Genomic DNA, 10,267 nt, shown 5'->3' on the forward strand with positions numbered 1-10,267 from the left:
TTAGTTTCCCTGCTGTCTACTTATAATCTTTTAAATGTGTATATAAATACTTTACACAGAATGCTTATCACCAATTATTTTTACCACAAATAGATACCAATAATTACATTTCTTGAGTTACTTCTCATGTTCAAAGACACTCTTCTGTGAGTTAGCTGATAGATGTGATATCAGGATATCAGGAGGTAGGGAGACTCTATTAACAAAATGATTTAAATTGTATGTGGTTTAAAAGAAAAAGTTCTAGCTCTACTCATTCAATGTCCCAGCCATGCACAGGAATCAAGGAAATTATTCTGTCAGCTTTAGTAGTTGAATAATAATAATATCTCTATTTATAGGAAATACTAGATTGTATTCAGAAAGTTTGCCTATATTCCCATTCTTCCGTTGAGAAATATTACAAATGGTTGCTTTTTCACTTCTTAATTCTACAGTTTACTGTAAACAAGCAATTCATTACATAATGTTTTATAAAATATACTTTGCATTTAGATTTTTCATTCTTTTCTATGTCCATAGCATATTTTGTAATCTACTATAGAAAGCAAAAAACAAATGACCTGTCCTGCCATTCTCTTTATCCTAGGTTTGAGTTCTTTCTTTGGTTTTTCCCTAGGCGTAACATCAAAGGGAGAAATTCAGGAGGTGTAGATTAGAATGCTGATTCCTCAGGTGATTTAGGTAACCTGCTGGGCTCAGGCAATCCTTCCACCTCAGTCTCCCAAAGTTCTGGGATTACAGGCGTGAGCCGTGGAGCCCGGCCTACCTTCTTGCTTTAATTCAGCCAATAAATGTTTCCCCTCCAAAACGGTGGGGTTCCTTAGAGAAAATAAACGGGCTCATTCCCTATGCAAAACTAGGCAAGAACATAATGGAGAGCCTTTTGGCACAGCTAACGGAGATACCAACAGAAGCATTAAAGGGGTGAGTATAGAAAGAAAGAGAATATATGAATAAATGTAGTGAGGAAACTTAGGAGCTATAGCAGAAACGGTGGAACACAAAAGCCATTTGTAGATCAAATAGAAAACTGTAAAGCTCACCACAAAACTTAGCTTTCTTAGGATCCTCTTGATATTACTCCAATCGTCCCATTAATTAGGAAGGCCAGGATTGGTACTCATCCTCCAGTCATGTCCCTAATCTCACCCTTCTCATTTTCTCCAAACCAACTGTATGTGAATCAACATCCCCCCTTAGCTAGTTGCCTTTCTTTCAGTCTAACTTCCTGGAATGACTTCGTCTAACAGTGTCCCCAAACATGTGATCTACACTGGCACCAGTTCTGATAACCTAACTGGATCTTCTCACTCCCTCTGTATTAAACCCTTTCCTGACAATGCTCTGGTTGGAATAAAATCTACATCGTTTACCAATCTATTCATCCCATTGTTATCTATGCCCATATTCCTGTGTCTTCATCTTATACCTTTCTTAAACTCCATCCTTCCTTCTATTCTTAGAATGGGAAAAGCTGTTTCTGTCATGAGGGTATTTATTTCCCTGAACGTTTCTTCCCTGAGGTCCTCTTCATCTATTTTTGCATTGCCCTGGAAGGCTCTTCCTTCAGCTTCTTGTCATAAGATCCCAGCTGAACCTTCACCTTCTTAGAAAAATTTCCCTCTACTCTTTGATCTTAAGAAGCCCTCTGTCTCATTCCAGCACATTGTCCTGTTTTGTTTCTCTGCATAGCATCATCCCTAGAAATACATTTTCTTCTTTACTTCCTGTTTCTTGTTTATCACCTGCCTCCCTTCATCCACCAACTAGATCGAAAGCTCCATGCAGGAACCGTGCCTGCCTTGTGCATTGCTCTATCTCCAGTCCTAGAATAGAGGCTAATATATGAAAAGGGCTCAATAACTACTTGTTGAATAAATGAATAGTGTCTCTTGCCTGTGGTCTTTACCACATTAAATGACGGCTGCTTGTGATCTGCCAGAATTTCCAACAGTTATTTCTTTTGGATTTTCATCTTTCTCTTCATTTCTAGGTAGAAATGCTGGGTCGGCTCATAGAGTATTTATAATTTTTAATTTAACCATTTTTATCTGTCCTAATATTTGTAACTGAATTTACAAATTACGGAAATATTAAACGTATAATATAAAAAACCTCTAACTCATATTTAGTCCATATGCTTGGGAACATGGCTGACATTTGTCAAATAACTTTCTTATCTTAGTTTTTCTTTGTTAATTTGTCACTACAGCTTGTCATTTTTCTCTACATCTTGATATATTTGTTATCTATTGCATGAAACCTAAAAGTTCAGTTTTCTTTGATATACTTTTCTTGGTAGATATTGCAGACAAATCAGTTTGGGAATTCTTTTTTTTCCATCTTTATTATTTTTATTTATTTTTAAAATTTTTATTTTAAAGATGTGGAGTACAATTCAGGGTTAGGTAAACAAATGGTCATTGTACAGGTAAAGTTTGGGCCTCACTTTGATCCTTACATCACCTGGTTTGAGATCAGGTACCTTTATCGATGAAGTGTGCCCCCCTGCTCACTTTCCTGGCAGTTTTCCACTACTGCTAATGTTCAGGGTCCACTTATGAGTGAGAATATGTGGTACTCAGTTCATCGTTTCTGTGATAGATCACTGAGTATTGCAGACTCTAAATCCGTCCAAGTTGCTGCTAAGTTCATAATTTTGTCTTTCTTTATGGCTGTGTAATGTTCCATTGTGGATATGTACCACATTTTTTGAATCCGGTCTACTTTCGATGGGCAGTACATTTGGTTCCAACAGAACAAGAAAAGTCTGCCCATGTTCACCCTTCTTATTCCAGTGTTGAAAGTCCTAGCTAGAGCGATCAGACAATAGAAGGAAATCAGTAGTATCCAAGGAGGGAAAGAGGAAATCCAACTATCCCTCTATGCAGACGATATGAATCTATACCTCAAAAATTCAAGAGAATCTGTCAAAAACCTTCTTGTACTAATAAGGGACTTGACCAAAGTCTCAGGGTACAAAAGCAACATGCAAAAGACAGTAGCATTCTTATACACCAACAACAAACAGGCAGAGAACCAAATCAAAAGCACAATTCCATTCAAAATAGACACACACGCACACACACACACACACACACACACACACACACAATGAAATACCTCGGCATCTTCCTGACCGGAGAAGTGTAATTCTTCCTATTATATTTTCAACATCTGACCTTGGAAGTCTGACAAGCTACAGTTTCATCTCCTATGGAGAATGTAATTAGAGATAAAACTGGCATAAGTACTGTATTTGATGTCACTTCAAATGTCCACCAAATATTTATGTGCTACTGTCCAAAGTCTCACGAAATATTGCTACAATCAATTATTTTAAAAGGAGTATTTTATGTATTTTGAGCAAACTTGACAGCTGAAAGTTCCTAAAACACTCAATATAAATGAGGGCATCAAATATAGTGGATAATTCCAAACAGAATAGAACTATAGAATTGTCACCTGGAAAGTTACCATAAAAATCATCTCATTTAAATATCTTATTACATATTCTAAGAACCAGAATCCAAAAAAGAAAAAGTAGATTTGTGAAATCGTGATAGAATAGTTTCTGATAACTAGGTGTCTTAATATTCATTCCCCAAATCCAGAATTACATAATTGCTTGACACATAGTATTCACCTAATGAGTCTTTGTTGAGTTACTGTTGAAGGAATATTTTGCCTTTATTCTATGTTAAAATGAATCACAAGCATATGTAGAGAAATACTTGAGTGTGTATAGCATTGCATGATTAACATGTGTTTTCAAAAAATATTTCTAGCCAGGCGCAGTGGCTCACGCCTGTAATCCCAGCACTTTGGGAGGCAGAGGTGAGATGATTGCCTGAGTCCAGGGGTTCAAGACCAGCCTGGGCAAATTGGCGAGACCTTGTCTCTATAATAAATCGGAAAATTAGCCAAGCATGGTGGTGCATGACTGTGATTCCAGCTACTTGGAAGGCTGAGGCAGAAGAACAGCCTGAGCCCATAGGTCGAGGCTGCGGTGACCATGAGCATGCCACTGCACTCCAGCCTGGGCAACAGAGTGAACTCCAACTCAAAAAAATATATATATATATATATATATATATATATGAGTGAAGCATGCTTAGATGCTCAGCCTGATCTCCCCGTGTCATATCTCAAACATGACAACACTCTGTAATTTTGGATTAGGTTCCCAATAGCAACAGTTAAAATTTTCTTTTTAAAGGATTTGATCATGGTTGTGCCTCAGGCTTGACTGAACGAACCCATGGCCCATCACACATAGCGCACAGGGAAGTATTATCCTTGAGTTTAGAGCTATTGCCACTATCTGCAGAACCTGGCACAGTTTGCAACTCTGCCTTTTTGAATCATGGTCAATGCCTTTGCTCATAAAGAACCACTCCATTTCCGGTTGCTCAATGCCAGATTGTTCCCGCTGCTATTGTCTCCCAGCAGGTCAAAGCTATGTAGCATCATTTAACTTGGAGGGGTCTGTCGACGTTGTCAGACCTCCATATTTATGAAGCATTGCATTTGTAGGGATGAAATAGAGCCAAATCCATGTCGTTTCCAGGCTGCCTTTTCCATAACTGTCATTTATTTGGCTTGAAGTGGGTAATGCTTACTTTCCAGGGAGCAAATCTAGCCTTCTTTCAAAGTGACGTTTGGAAAGAGATTTACATTCTCACACTAAACAGACTTCTTGTTTTAAGGGTAACACAAATCAGCAGGAATCACAATATTAAAAAAAAAAAAAAAATAGTGAAAAATCCAGAATCTTTTTTTATCTTTGAAAACTCAATGGGATTGAAATCTTTAAGCAGTAGCAAATATGTTACATTTGCTATAGTTGATATCAATTTAAAAACTAACAATACCTGTTTTAATGCACAAATATATTATCAATACAGTTTTGCAAAATGTTATGACACTCAGATGCACATATGGTTATCACAACATGGAATTCAAGAACTACCTACATGAAATAGAGAAACTGCACAAAATTATAAGAAATACAACTTTAAAAAGATGAAAACTCACCAGTCTACAACAGGAGCATTAGTGGTCCTGAAGCCTTCAACCCTCAGTAATTCCTGACGATATATTTTAAGTAACTGTTACAGAGAAAATCTGTATCTTCACATAAGATTCTACAAGTGTTAGATCATAATTAAACCATAAACAGTTGTATGGTCAGTACACACAGTACACACAGTTGACAGCTTTCTGTTTTAGATTGATCAGGAGTAAAAATGACAAAATGTCAGCTCACAACCCTGACTCAAAGCTGATTTACCATTGTTTTGCAATATTCCTTTTTAATTTTTAATAATAAAATGTGGTTTAAAAGGTTGTTTATAGCCGGGCTCGGTGGCTCAGCCTGTAATCCCGCGCCTTTGGGAGGCTGAGGTGAGTGGATTGCCTGAGTCCGCGGGTTTGAGACCTGCCTGGGCAGCGAGACCTCATCTCTGCAATAAATCAAAAAAATCAGCCGGGCGTGGTAGCGCACGCCTGTAATTCTGGCTGCTCAGAAGGCTGAGACGGAAGGATCACCAGAGCCCAGCAGGCAAGGCTGCTGTGGCCGGGAGCGGCCACTGCACTCCAGTCTGGGTGACAGAGTGAGACTCCAACTAAAAAAAAAAAAAATAGAAAATTCCACCATGTCAAACAGTTTCTAAATCTAAATTAAGCTAGAATTAAAATATTTTAGGAGTAATCTGCTTATTACATATATAATACTTGGGTACCATGCTATTGTTCTAGTGTAATTTTTCTTTGAGATAGTCAACTTTCATTTTATAGCATCAAGTTTGTTTTGATCAGGGGAAAAAGAGCTAAAAACATACAGATGACATAGAACAATAAGAACGCAAACATTATAAGAGCATTAATCATGTAAATAGTTCAACAAATATTATCTGTACCATCACAGTTCATTCGTTCTTTTTTGTTGTGTTTTATATCACTGTATTATGATAAACTATGGTTTTACATCATCCATCAGCAATTGGATTATAGCTGTACTGCAATTTGCTTAATTGGTATCAAAGTAAAAATTATGCTGTACTGGACAGGTTGTTAACAGAATGTAACAAAGGGAGAAAAATGTTGTCTCTAGCAAATCTGAACATCACATTATAATGCTATCCCAATCAAGGCAAGTGGATTGGTTTTAAATGTCATGTTGAATAATTAGGAACTGTGAGCATGATCTGCGATCATTCAGAAAGTATTCTGTTAAGACACTATACACTTCTGGCTAGAAACCTTGAATTTTTAAATCACCTATTAAGAAAAAATGCTAAAGAAAAGAGATAATATTGTACCATCAAAAGTAGAAGCTAAGTTTTTCTTCCTTAGCAGCAAAAGGGCATCTAAAAAAAAAAACAACTAAATCATTCAAAATGAATATCCTTACCCCAGGATGAACAAAAGCCACACTTTTCATAATCAAAATTCAAATTTCTATCCACTTTGAAATGTAATATGAAAAGTTAGCAAATGATTTGAACATGACCATATTCTAGTTGGATTCTTGGGCCCATTTTACATCAAACAATTTTGAAAAGAATTCTTAGCCAGGCTCGGTGGCTCAGCCTGTAATCTCACGCCTTTGGTAGACTGAGGTGAGTGGATTGCCTGAGCCCGCGGGTTCGAGACCCGCCTGGGCAGCGAGACCTCATCTCTATAATAAATCAAAAAATCAGCTGGGCGTGGTAGCACACGCCACACGCTTGTAATTCTGGCTACGTGGAAGGCTGAGACGGAAGGATCACCAGAGCCCAGTAGGTCGAGGCTGCGGTGGCCGGGAGCGGCCACTGTACTCCAGTCCGGGTGACAGAGTGAGACTCCAACTCGAAAAAAAAAAAAAGAAAAGAATTCTTAAAATGCATTAATTGGATGAAGATACAGACTTTTAAAGGTACATTCATACATAAATTTATACCTACATCTCTTTTCTCATGTTCATATAAACATAAAGCCTAAAACCAGCTTCCTAAATATCTTCTTAAAAATGAAATATCTGGCCAGGCACTCTGGCTCATGTCTCTAATCCCAGCACTTTGGGAGGCTGAGATGAGAGGATTGCCTGAGCCCACGGGTTCAAGACCAGCCTGGGCACCTTGGTGAGAACTCATCTCTACAGTAAATCAAAAAATTAGCTGGGCGTGGTAGCACATGCCTGTATTGTCGGTTACTTGGAAGGCTGAGGTGGAAGGATCACTGAGCCCAGCAGGTCAAGGCTGTGAGCATGGCACTGCACCCCAGCCTGAGCAACAGAGTGAGACTCTGACTCAAAAAAAAAAGAAAAAGAAATGTCCTATCCTATCTGGAAATTAAATAATAGATTTCTCATATACATAAATATAATTATAAGTTTTACCTAATTATAATTTCAAAGTCTAATTTTAAAAAACTTTTCTTTATCAGTGAATAGTGGAGAAAATATATAACAGTCAGCTTAGTGACACCTGAAAATCAACTTGTATTTAAAAATAAAAAATATAATTTATGCAATGATATGTCTGACATAACGCCAATATACTTGTGAGGGGTTTTATATGCCTTATGACCTATGCTTTTACATACACATTATGTTTAGCATATGTCTGTGTATGAGTAGACAAATATGTCCGTGAAAGCAAATTTAAGCACCCCTATCCCTTCAACAAGTAATAGCTGGGTATTGCTAACATGGCTCTGTGCTGTTTCCCTTGATACATTTAAAAGGGGCCTCATAGAGTCGTTGAATATCATAGCCAAAAAAGAATTTTGAGATCTTATAGTTCAAGCTTAATGTGTACTTCAAAATGTCAATTAAAATATATTTAAATACATTATAGATGAATATTTTCATCAAGCTGAAGTTTGTTAAAGGCACAAAATTAAGCAAGTCTTAGGATGATGTACATATATATCCAAACAGATATTAGTCATTCTCAACCTCATGCATGTTAGAATCACCTGAGAAGTTTTTTAAATTTATTTTTCATTTTTATTTTATTCTTTTGAGTTAAAGTTTCACTCTGTCACCCAGGCTGGAGTGCAATGGCAACTGTAGCCTCAACCTGCTGTGCTCAGGGGATCATCCATCTCAGCCTTCCAAGTAGCTGGAACTACAGGAGCAAAATACCACACCCAGTTAATTTTTTGATTTATTGTAGAGATGAGGCCTCGTCAAGTTGTCTTGAACCCCTAGGGTCAGGCAATCCTCTTGCCTCTGCTCACCAAAGTGCTGGTAAAACACCATGCCTGGCCTGAGAAGTTTTTTAAAGCTAACCATATCTGGGCTTCTCATCCTCGGAGAGTTTATCTAATTTGTTTGGGTAAAGTCCGATCATCACTTATTCTAAAACTTACCATCAGTGTATTTCTAACACACATACTATAATAATATGCAGCCAGTGTTGAAGACCACTGAACCTCATACCATAAAAGTAGTCACTGTTAGGAGAATATATCAAAATGAAAATGCATAATGTCAAAATGAACAAAGTCTATTTCCAAGTTAAAACAAACAGTTAATATTGCAAACCTGATTCACACATGTAAATTCATATAAACAGTTCTTTCTGTGTTTATTAAATGAATCATTATGCGTACATAATTTTACATTTTAAATTAAGGCTATTTTACATTTCTATGACATTGAAGTTGTTAAAAAGTACTTTACAAACATTAATTGTGCTTCACAATATCCCTATAAGCTACATATTATTATTTCTGTTTTACAAATGGGAAAACACAGACATGAAGAGGCTAAACTAATTGCCCACAGTCATGCAACTAATAAATGTTAGAGCTGGGAAAACAAAGGAAGGATGCTAGTTTCTAATTTCCTTATCTAATAAAGTTTTCCGTAGGGGTGGGGAAGAAACAAAACCCTGCAAAAAACAATTTAAGTTGAGTGCTTTCTTTTAAAGAAGGCAATCTGTCATGATGTACAAATATTTATCATGTAGTCTCTATACATAGAATCCTATGCCAGATACAGAGAACATGGAATAATACCTGACCAAGAACCTCCATTTCACATAGTGAACCAAGAGCCTTCATTCTAAATCTATTGCTAAGAAATTCTGTCTGAGATGAGCACATACAAAGTAAATAACCATACTAATATCACAAGAGCTAAATTTGCAGTAAGGAAGAAAGGAAATAATAAGAATTCAGAGGTGATTTTTAGAAAAGTTTAAAATTAAACTGGTGTAAAGACATAAAAAAATTTGGTCAGAAATATATACAAGGCTCAGAGCCTTGGGGAAAGCATGGATATCTACGATGAGCCGCAGGCCAGCCAAGCTGTTCACTGTCCTCCCAGAACTGCTCAGGGATCCCAGTGTCCAAGGAGCTGCTGATGGCAGGGAACGACCGTGCAGAGGTGTATGGATCAGGTTGTTTGTTCATCAACTCCCAGCCTAATTCCAGAAAGAACTCTACTCTTCAAATAGTTCGCATAGAGAGGAGTCCCGTATTGGACCAAATACAAATCTTCTTCCCACAGATGGCACAGGCAAATGAAAAGCTAAGAAAAGAAATGGCACAGGACCACCTGGAGGTTTCAACATTGAAAATACTGATGGGACTCTTGGTAAAGTTATACAAATGGACGTGGCCTTGTTTGAGATGAATCGGCTGCATTCTAAAGAAGACAGTTGAGAAGAGAGTTCACAAGACAGCTAAGAGAAGAGTTCGGAATCTGAGGATAGAGATGACAGCATTCCTTGTGAAGTCACCATAGATAATATTAGCCTTCCTAATTCTGAAGGTGGAAAAGGCAAGATTGAAATTTTGGACAGTCCAGCAACTAAAAGAAAGTAGCGGTGAAGTAATCAGAAAAGAAAGTTAAAAAAAAATGTACAGGATGTTTGGAAACAATTAATTGCTTCTTTTCTTTTAACCTCAGCACCCATGGAGGAGAATGTGAATGATGAAGTTTGGAAAAGTAAAGGGCAGGGGGTGAAAAGACTAAATAGCATCATCAAAGTCTGTGTATTATCCAGCAGGCAAAAGGGAAAGCCACTGATAATTTTTAAGTACCGAGGTATCAAAGGCAAAGTACTACATAGAAAGATTAATCTAAGGCATAATTTTTAAGATGGCTCCAAATGGGGGAAAGCAGAGGCCAGGATATCAATTAGGACATAAATTGTTTGATGAGATGGAGAAGAGCCTGGGCAGTAACAGCAAGTGTGGGACTAGAAAGAAACATGTGGATTAGCAAGACCTTTGAAAGGAAACATGAACAGATGTGGCAAACAACTGA

The 10,267-nt window shown here is 37.4% G+C and overlaps 1 pseudogene; it reads left to right on the forward strand.

Moving 5' to 3' along the window:
* LOC103270108 overlaps positions 1 to 9,822 on the forward strand; it is a 57,556-nt pseudogene extending 47,734 nt beyond the window's left edge.
* Positions 9,823 to 10,267: the final 445 nt, after the last annotated feature.

Source organism: Carlito syrichta, unplaced genomic scaffold (genome assembly GCF_000164805.1).
Source record: "Carlito syrichta isolate Samal-C Ts95f unplaced genomic scaffold, Tarsius_syrichta-2.0.1 Scaffold309727, whole genome shotgun sequence".
NCBI lineage: Eukaryota > Metazoa > Chordata > Mammalia > Primates > Tarsiidae > Carlito > Carlito syrichta.